The following is a 10,428-nucleotide window of genomic DNA, read 5'->3' as shown; positions in this document are numbered from 1 at the left end:
TAACAATATTTAGTCTTCTATTTCATGAACATGGGATGTCCTTCCATTTATATAAGTTTTCTTTGGTTTTGTCTAGCCATGTTGTGCAGTTTTCTGAATATAGATCCCTTATGCTCTTGGTTAAGTTTATTCCTTAATATTTGATTCTTTTAGTCATTATTATAAATAGAATATTTTCCTCACTTCTTCCCCAGATTGCACATCAATATAGTGTAGAAATGCTACTGATTTTTGTGTATTAATTTTGTATCCCACCACTTTGCTGAACTTGTTTCTTTTAGTAGCTTTGTTGTGAATTTTGGGGGTGGTTTCTAGATATAGGATCATATAATCAGTGAATAGTGAAAGTTTTACTTCTTCCTTTCCTATTTGGGTGCCTTTTATTTCTTTTTCTTGCCTAATTGCTCTAGCTAGAACTTCTAGTGCAATATTGAATAAAAGTGATGACAGTGGGTGTCCTTGTCTTTTTTCCCATCTTAGCAGGAAAGCTTTCAGTCTTTCCTTGTTGTGTACAATGTTATGTGTAGGTTTTTCATATATGCACTTTACCATGTTGAGAAAACTTCCTTCTATTCTTATCTTTGGAGTGTTTTTATCAAGAAAGTATGCTGTATTTTGTCAAATGTCTTTTCTGTGTCAATTGAAGGGATCATGTGATCATTTTCTTCTTCAGTTTATTAATGTTGCTTATTACACTAATTGATTTTCTTGTGCTGAACCACCCTTGCACACACAGAATAAAACCCACTTAATTGTGGTGTATAATTCTTTTAATGTGCTTTTGGGTTAGATTTGCAAGCATTTTGTTGAGGATTTTTGCACCTATATTATTAGATTTTGTAAGTATTTTGTTGAGGATTTTTGCACCTATATTATTTGAGAAATTGGTCTGTAATTTTCTTTTTTTCATGGTATTGTTACCTGGGTTTGTTATTAGGGTGATGTTGGTTTCATAGAATGAGTTTGATAGCATTGCTTCCCTTTCAGTTTTTTTCCTTCTTTTTTCGGAAGAACTCGAACAAGATTGGTATTAGATCATCATTAAATGATTGGTAGAATTCACCTTTGAAGTCATCTGGTCCCACACTTTTCATATTTGGGAAGGTTTTGATGCCTGTTTTCATTCTCTTTAATTGTGATTGGTTTGTTGAGGTCTTCTGTTTCTTTTAGGGTCAGTGTAGGTTGTTTGCCTGTTTCTAGGACTTTGTTCATCTTGTCTACATCGCCTGGATTTTTTGGCATACGGTTGTTCATCCTCTTATGATCTTTCTTCTTTCTGTGGGATCAGAGGTAATGTCCCCCCTCTCATTTTTTATTTTATTTACTTGCATCTTCTCTCTTTTTACATTGTTAGTCTAGGTAAAGGATTTTGTCGATTTTATTAATTTTCTCAAAGAACCAACTTTTGTTTTGTTTTGTTTATTCTCTATACTGCATTTTTGGCTCAAATTCATTTATTTCTGTTCTGATCTTTATTATTTCTTACCATTGTCATCATTTGGGATTAGACTGCCATTCATTTTCTAGTTCCTCCAAGTGTGCAGTTAGTTCTTTGATTTTAGCACTTTCATCATTTTAATGTAAGTATTGAGGGCTATAAATTTCCCTCTCAGCATTGCCTTTGCTGTATCCAATAGGTTTTGATATGCTGTGTTCTTGTTTTAATCTGTCTCAAGATATTTACTGATTTCTCTTGGAATTTCTTCTTTGACCCACTGATTATTTAAGAGTGTGTTGTTTATTCTCTCCATATTTGTGAATTTCCCCCTTTTCCATCTCAATTATTGATTTCTAGCATATATATATATATATATATATATATATACACACACACACACATTTTTTCTGGCATGAAAATAGCTTATTGGGGGGAAACAGGGGTGAGGCAGGAAAATGCTGGCATGTAGGCAGCCTGCCCTCTTCTGTTCAAGAACTAGAGCAGGTGGGGCACTGCTGGACAGAGCCCACTGAGGGCTCAGAGCTGCCCATTGTCTCCAGGGCTGGGACAGGGGCAGGCAGGTTGGCCTCTCTCAGCAGAACTGCATCTTCCCAGGAGCCTGAGCCATCACTGGCCTCTGGATCCTGCTCTTCCTTCCCACTCAGGGGCTGCTCCTCTGGCTTCTCCTCCTCAGACAGCTGACCCTCTGGCCCTGAGGGATCTTCAGGACCCTCCCTGTCCTTTGTAACATCTGAATGCTGTGTCAGCTCCTTCTGGCCTTGGGACCCTGCACCTGGCTCCGTTGGCCTTCCTTTCGGGAACTGTCTTGTTTTTGGATATTAACCTGCAAAGAGAAGTGGTGTCGGGGCCAGATGGCTCCCCACACCCACTGCATGTAGCTGAAGAGCACAATGACACCGAGGAAGGTAAAGTTGCTGGCAACACCTATGAAGACACAGTCATCAGCGAGCTAGCTGTACAGCAAGTACCTGAATCCAATGAAGTGGGCATGGATGTGGAGGTAAGCTCTGTACATCTGGATGTGCTTGCTGTGGATCTCAATAATTGCTCTGGCTGTTGGCACATATGAGTTCTCTCTATAATATGAGTACAGCTCTACCTCTAGGAGCTGCTCCTGCTCTGCAAAGCCAAACAGCAGGAGGCTAGAGAAGACCAGCATGTCAAGCATCTGGAGCAGATCAGAGTGGTAATGCAGCATCACTGAGCGTGAAGAAATGAAGATGATTTGGCCACCTCTGGTGTAGCATGAAGTGGTGACCAAGAACATTACCAAATCCTGATTAATAGGGGACTCTGGCAGCTCAAGCTCTAAGGTAACATGATATGGCTGTCCATACATCAGCATCTGATCACGTCCACCCTTAACCAGCGAGACATTGGCAACAGGGAAGGAGCAGAGTGAGGAGGTGGTAGAGTCACAGTCGGTCCTGTAGTAGAAATGTACAGGGCTGAGGTGGCTGACCATCAGCATGTAGGAATAGTAGAAAGAGCCATAGAGAAAGACAGAAACACAGAGCAGTAGAATGGTGCAGAAGAGCACCCCAAAGTGTAGCAGCAGCTTGCGGGCCCAGGCTGCCAAGACGTGGCCTACTTCCTGGGCCCACAGTAAGGCAGGGACTGGTGGGTCATTGACCATGGCTGGGAGGGCAGGGGATGTGGCCCCAGGTTTAGGCCTTGAGTTCCTAGCTGCTCTGCCACCTGGATGCCAGTGCTAGCCATGGGATGAGGCAGTTGGTGGTTCCTCCTCTTTGTCTGATCCTTTGATCGGGTATCTGCACACCTCTTCTTTCCCAGCCTTCTTCTCTTCTCTTGGGTCTGTCATCTATTTTGTCATCTTGCTAGTGTACCTCGGCTGCCCTTGCACCTTCCACTTGAGTCACTTGTGGCTAGAGCGTGAAGTGGTGATCTGGAAGCTACCTATAGCTCATCACATTTTCCTGGATATGGGGGACTGGAAGGCCCTGGAAATATTGGAAGCATAAAGCCATTTGAAGAATAAAGTCATCCAGTCTCAGAGGACAGCTCCTGCATTAGCGTTTTTGGGGAGAGGCTCATCAGTCAGTAGGTTTGGGTGCAGCCAGTAAAAGTTGTTCCACACCCGGGGATCAGGGCCAGTCAAGGCTGGAATTATATTATTATATTCCATTATAACCAGAAAGGGTTTTGTATAATTTCATTCTTTTTAAATTTGTCAAAACCTGTCTTGTGACCCAACATATGGTCTATCCTGGAAAAGGATCCATGAGCACTTGAAAAGAATGTATATCCTGCTGTTTGCAGTGTAATGCTCTATAGATGTCCATTAGGTCTAGTTCAATTATCATATTATTCAAGCTCTCTGTTTCCTTATTTATCCTCTGTCCAAATGTTCTATCCATTGCTGAGAGTGGTTTATTTAAGTTTCCAACTATTATTGTAGAGATACCTTTTTCTCACTTCAGTTTTGCCAGTATGTGCATCATGTATCTTGGGGCACCCAGGTTGGGGCCATAAATATTATAGTTGTTTCTTCTTGGTGAATTGCCCCTTTTATTAATATATAATGACCTTCCTCAAGTTTTGTAACTATTTTGCACTGACAATCTAATATTAGTATCTCTACTTCATATCTTTTTAAAATTTCTATTTGCATGGAATGTCTTTTTCCATCCCTTCACTTTCAACATGGGTGTATCCTCACATCCGAGGTGAGTCTCTTGTAGACAGCATATAGATGGCTCATATTTTTTAGCCATTTTGTCATTCCATGTCTTTTGATTGTAGAATTCAATCCATTAACATTCAATGCTATTACTTATAAAGACATTATTTACTTTGTCCATTTTTTCCTTTGGCTTTCCATTGTCATATCTTACCATTGTCTGTCTTTTTACCCTTTAAGTTACCCTTACTAATAATCTTCACCCTTGTTTTTCCCTTTCAGGTTGTAGCACTCTCTTTAGTATCTCTTGTCAATCTGGTCTTTTGGTAACATCTCTCCCCATTTTTTTTGTTTGTTTGTGAAGACTTTAATTTCACCCTCATTTTTGAAGGACAGTTTTACTGGATAAAGAATTCTTGGCTGGCAGTCTTTCTCTTTCAGTATCTTAAATACATCTCAGAACTTACTTCTTCATCTAATGGCTTCTGATAAGAGGTCAGCACTTAGTCTTATTGAAGTTCCCTTGTATGTGATGAACTACTCTTCCCTTGTTGCTTTCAGAATCTTCCCTTTATCTCTGGTATTTGTCATTCTGAATAGTAGATGTCTCAGCATAGGTCTATTAGGATTTATTCTGTTTGGTTGCAATGTTCTTCTTGGATATTGATATTTATGTCTTTTATAGGGGTTGGGGAGTTTTTGGTCATAATTTCCTCTAATATTCTTTCTGCCCCTTTTCCATTTCCTTCCCCTTCTGGGACACAGATAACATGTATATTTGTGCGTTTCATGTTGTCATTGAATTCCCTGAGACTCTCTTCCTTTTTTTTTCCCATTATTTTCTCTTTCTGTTCTCCTGTCTTTTCAAGTTCAGATGTTTTGTCCTTGATTTCACTAATTATGTCCTTTATCAATTCAAATCTGCTGTTATATGCATCTAATATATTTTTTATCCCCTGCCCCCCCAAGATGGCTCCCTTGTCTGTCTACTTGTCTGCTCATCTTCTTTAGGAGGCACCAGGGACCAAACCCTGGATCTCCCATGTGGGAGGTGGGCTTTCAATTTCTTCAGCCACATCTGCTCCTAATGTATTTTTTTCCTTCCCGCCCCCACTCCACCCTGCTGTTTTTTGCTGCCTGTGTCCATTCACTGTGTGAACTTCTGTATATATTTCTCTTCTTGTCTTCTCATCTTTCTCCTCTAGGATTCACTGGGATTCAATCCTGGTGACCTCTAGTGTGGAGAGAAGTTCCCTGTCAATTGTACCACCTCACTTCCTGGTCTCTGCTGCACTTCACCTTGACTCTCCCCTTTGTCTCTCTTTTTTTGTTGCATCATTATCTTGCTGTGTGACTCACTTGTGTGGGCACTGGCTCACCGTGCAGACACTTGGCTTGCTGTGCTGGCACTTGGCTCACCACATAGGCACTGGCTCACTGCGTGGAAGCTGGCTTACCACGTGGGCACTCACATAGGCACTTGGCTCCCCACGTGGGTACTCACGTGGGAACTTAGCTTACTGTATGGGCACTTGGCTTGCCATGTAGGCACTGGCTTGCTGCGGAGGCATGCTTTCTCTTCTTCTTTTTCACCTGGAGGTGCCAGAGATCGAACCTGGATCCTCCCATATAGTAGGCAGAGGCCTTATCACTTGAGCCACATCCTCTTCTCCTAATGTATATTTAATCTCATCCATTGTGTCTTTCATTTCTATGAGCTCTGTTCTTTTTCATTGAAGGCTTTCAAATTGTTCTTTATGTTCACCTGGTATCTCCTTAATATTCTTTATCTCTGTAGTCATATTTTCTTTCAACTCCTTGAATTGATTTAGGAGATTTCTGTGATTATCACTAATTATTTGCCTTAAATCCTATGTCTTGTCATGATTTTTTGTTTTTCCTTTGGCTGGGCCATCTTTCCCTGTTTCTTAATGTGGCTTGTAATTTTTTGCTGATATCTAGGCACCTGAATATGTTGGTGAATTTACTCTGATGGTCAATTTCTCTCTCTTGCCTAGTGGTTTTGTCTCATGGCTCTTCTTTAATTTTTGGTCCAACTTTTCTAAATCTTTAACACTGTTCTGCTTAAGTTATCAAAATAGGGCCAGGTCCTCACTAATGGGATGCAGACCTGATCAAGGGGACAAGAGACACCTAGAAGCAGTTTTTCACCTTACAGTTCCCTGGCTGGCCAGCAGATGGAACTCATCCACAAACCTTTCCATGGAGGTCACTCTTGTCTGTGATTCTGGTCCGGCCCGAGCCGAGATTCAAAGTGGGCTATGCTGGCCAAAATCACTGAAGGCCTCTGCACACCCTCCCTCTTCCCAGTGAGGAAGACATCTGTTCCCCCTCTCAGTTGGCTGCAGTGAGCCATGTGTTTTATCCAGGCTGTTCACTTTGAGGGGGAGGGATGGCTACTGTTCCTGGCCATGGCAGCTAGTAACTTACAGTTTTCTTTTCAGCTTCTTCTTCTCTCTGTCCCTTGCCCTCTTGGAGGATGTGCAGCACTCTCCTGGTCTGCAGACCCCCAAAGCAGCCCCCTCAGACAACTTTTTGCCTTTCCTTTCTTGTTTTTGCGAGAGAGTTGAGCCCTGTTTACCTATTTCATTGCCATCTACTGTAAGTTTTCTATTCTTCCTCTAATTAATTTTTAAATACACTAATATTCTTAGTTTATATAAATATACCATAATTAATTAACTAGTTCCTTGTTGACTGACATTAGGGTTGCTTCTTCTCTATACAAACGATGTTGCAGTGAATATATTTGTACATATATCTTTGTACATATGTGGGAAGTGTTTCCTCAAGCTGCTCAACAACTAACATGAAATGGGTGGGATGAACAATGGGAATTAATGCACTCATGATTTGAGGCTGGGGAAAAGTCCAAATCAGGGAATCATCAAGGTGATGCTTTTTTCCCAAAGACTATGGCATTCTGGGGTTGGCCATTGGTCACCCTTGGTTCTTTGCTTGTCACATGTGAAGGCACATGGCAATATCTACTGATCTGTCTCTTCCTTTCTGGGTTCCGTTGATGTTCACCTTCTTGTTTCCTGTGTCTATGTGTCTGTCTGAATTTCTTTCTATTTATAAAGGACTCCAGTAATAGGATAAGACCATATTAAGGGTGGGAAACACCTTAACTGAAGTAACCTAATCAAAAGTTTCTATTACAGTGAGTTCACACCCACAGGAATGGATTAAATTTAAGAATGTTTCTGGGGTCCATTCAGTTTAAAACCACCACTCAGTATATGTGACAGTATATACTATATGATGTAAATTACTGATGTAGAATTTCTGGGACAAAGGCTATATGCTTTTAAAATGTTGACGTATTTCTAGCAGAACTCTAGAACCAACTCATCAAAAATATCTTTTAGAGGTAGTGATTGGAAGTCCACTGAATTTATTAATTAATTTTTGTAAAATTGTGGTCTTTGTAATATTTTGTCCATCTAGATGTACAGTATACTTCTTCAATTACTTTAGTCTTTTAGGTTATGCCCTGAAATTATGTAGTTTTATTTTTTATTTTTTAAATTAATTTATTGAAGTGTATTACTCATACATAAACATATATAAACAATAAGTGTATAATAATAGTTGTGAACTTACAAAACAAACAAATATAACATTCATACAGGACTCTCATAACTCACCCTACCACCAATAACTTGCATTGTTGTTAAACCTTTTTAACTAATGATTAAAGAGCATTGTCAAAATATTACTACTAACCAAAGTATTTTCCCCCAACCAACCCTATTATTATTATCTTTATATCATTTATATATGAACATACATAAGCAATTAAGTGTATAGTAAAAGTTATGAACTTACAAAGCAAAGATGCATAACATCATACAGGGGTCCCATAAGTCAACCCTCCACCAACACCTTGCATTGTCATGAGACGTTTGTTACAAATTACGAAAGAATATTGTCAAAATCTTACCACTAATCATATTCGTTTTCTCACATTTGGTGTGTTTTTCCCCCAACCCACCCTATTATTATTTTTTAAATATATTTTTTATGACAGAAGTTATAAACTTATAAAACAATCATGCACATATGCAGAATTCCAAAACAACACCCCTCCATCAACACACCACACTGTGGTGGAACATTTGCTACAAAGAAGATAGTATCATCTGATTGTTACCATGTCCATAGTCTATATTTGGCTCACATTTTCCATACTGCCTCATTATCAACACAGTACATCTTTGGCATAGATGCAAGTATATTATATTATTACTGATAACCACAGTCCATAGGTCAATCCAGCTGTATTTTTCCCATGCTTCTCCACATTCCCAACACCCTGCAGTAGTCATGTACATTTGCCGTAGCTCACAAAAGACAATCTTGCCATTAACCACAATTCTTATCCACCTCTTGTTTTACTGTGCTGTTCAGTTCCTAGATTATTCTCCAGCATTTTGCCAATTGGCATTTACATCCCTAGACTACCATTTTCAGCCACATCCCCATTTATAAACTAGCTGTTACTATGTGTTACCATTCACTCTATACATTTCCACACTTTTACAGTAAAGGTAATTGAAACTTCTATGTACGTTAAGCATCAGTAGTCCATCTGAGTCCTCCTCTTATCACCTTTAAGAATCCACTACCTACGACCAGGTCTTGAAGATATTTTTCCTATAATTTCTTCTAGAAGTTTTATGGTTTTTGCTTTTATTTTTAGGTTTTTGATCCATTTTGAGTTAATTTTTGGATAAGATGTAAGATACGGGTCCTCTTTCCTTCTTTCGGCTATGGATATCCAATTCTTTCCACACCATTTTGCTGAATGGACTGTTCTGCCTGAGCTGTGTGGGTTTGACAGGCTAGTCAAAAATCAATCACTTGACCATACCTGTGAGGGTCTGTTTCTGAGCCATCGATTTGGTTCCATTGGTCTATTGTGTCTGTCTTTATGCCAGTACCATGCTGTTTTTACCACTATAGCTAGGTTTGGAGATGAGGGTTTGCTTTTCCTTTTCATGAAGTTTCTGGCTACTCAGGACCCCTTACCCTTCCAAATAAATTTGACAATCGTGTTTTCAATTTTTAAAAAAATGCTGGTGGAATTTTTATCAGGGTTACATTGAATCCGTATATCAATTTGAGTAGAATTGACATCTTAATATTTAGTCTTCCAATCCATGAGCACAGAATGTTCTTCTAGTTATTTAAGTACTTTTTATTTCTTTTAACACTGAGTTCCAATTTTCTGAATACAAGTACTTTACATTGTTCCTTAAGTTTATTCCTGACTATTTGAGTTTTATCTGTCATACTTTATTTTCACCACTCTTTTGACACTTTGTTACTTTTATTGATATAATTTTCACTTCTAGACTCTCTTCCAGGCCTCTATCTCCTGTCTTTTCTTTTCAGGCTCTAGCACACCCTTTAGTATTTCCTGAAAATCTGGTCTCTTGCTTAGAGCTTCTCTCAGTTTCTATTTATCTGTGAATATTCTAATCTCACCCTTATCTTTGAAAGACAGTCTTGCTGGATATAAGATTCTTAGCTGGAAGTTTTTCTCTTGTAGTATCTTTTTAAAATTATGTCTCTAATATATATATATATATATATATATATATAATGTTACATTAAAAAAAATAAGAGGTCCCCATATACCCCTCACCCCCTTCACCCCACTCCTCCCACATTAACAACCTGTTCCATCATCGTGGGACATTCATTCATTTGGTGAATACATTTTGGAGCACCACATGGATAATGATTTACATTGTAGTTTACACTATCCCCCAGTCCACCTAGTGGGCCATGGCAGGACATACAGTGTCCAGCATCTGTTCCTGCAGTACCACCCAGAACAACTCCAAGTCCTGAAAATGCCCCCAAATCATATCTCTTCTTCCCTCTCCCTACCCTCAGCAGCACTGTGGCCACTTTCTCCACATCACTGCTACAATTTCTTCCATTACTAATCACAATAGTTCCATAGTATCTTAAATATATCAGACCACTGTCTTCTTGCCTCCATGGTTTCTGGTGAGAAATCAGCACTTAATCTTATTGGGTATCCCTTATATGTTATGCATTGCTTTTCTCTTGCTGTTCTCAGAATTCTCTTTTTGTCTTTCGCATTTGACATTCTGATGAGTATGTGTCTTGGAGTTGGTCTATTCATATTTTTTCAGATGGGAGTACATTGTGCTTCTTGGATATGGATATCTATGTCCTTCAATAGGTTGGGAAATTTTCTACCATTATTTCTTCAAATATTCCTTCTGCCTCCTTTCCCTTCTCTTCTTCTGGGATACCCATGACATGC

General features: G+C 39.3%; 1 pseudogene; it reads right to left on the bottom strand.

The window, feature by feature from the left end:
• Positions 1 to 1,926: 1,926 nt before the first annotated feature.
• Positions 1,927 to 3,110, bottom strand: LOC101422006 (seipin pseudogene; annotated as a pseudogene).
• Between the last annotated feature and the right edge of the window lie 7,318 nt (positions 3,111 to 10,428).

This window comes from Dasypus novemcinctus, chromosome X, assembly GCF_030445035.2.
Source record: "Dasypus novemcinctus isolate mDasNov1 chromosome X, mDasNov1.1.hap2, whole genome shotgun sequence".
Taxonomy (NCBI): Eukaryota; Metazoa; Chordata; class Mammalia; order Cingulata; family Dasypodidae; genus Dasypus; species Dasypus novemcinctus.
Note: the sequence above shows the minus strand (reverse complement) of the source record. Positions and strands in the feature narration are given on the sequence as shown.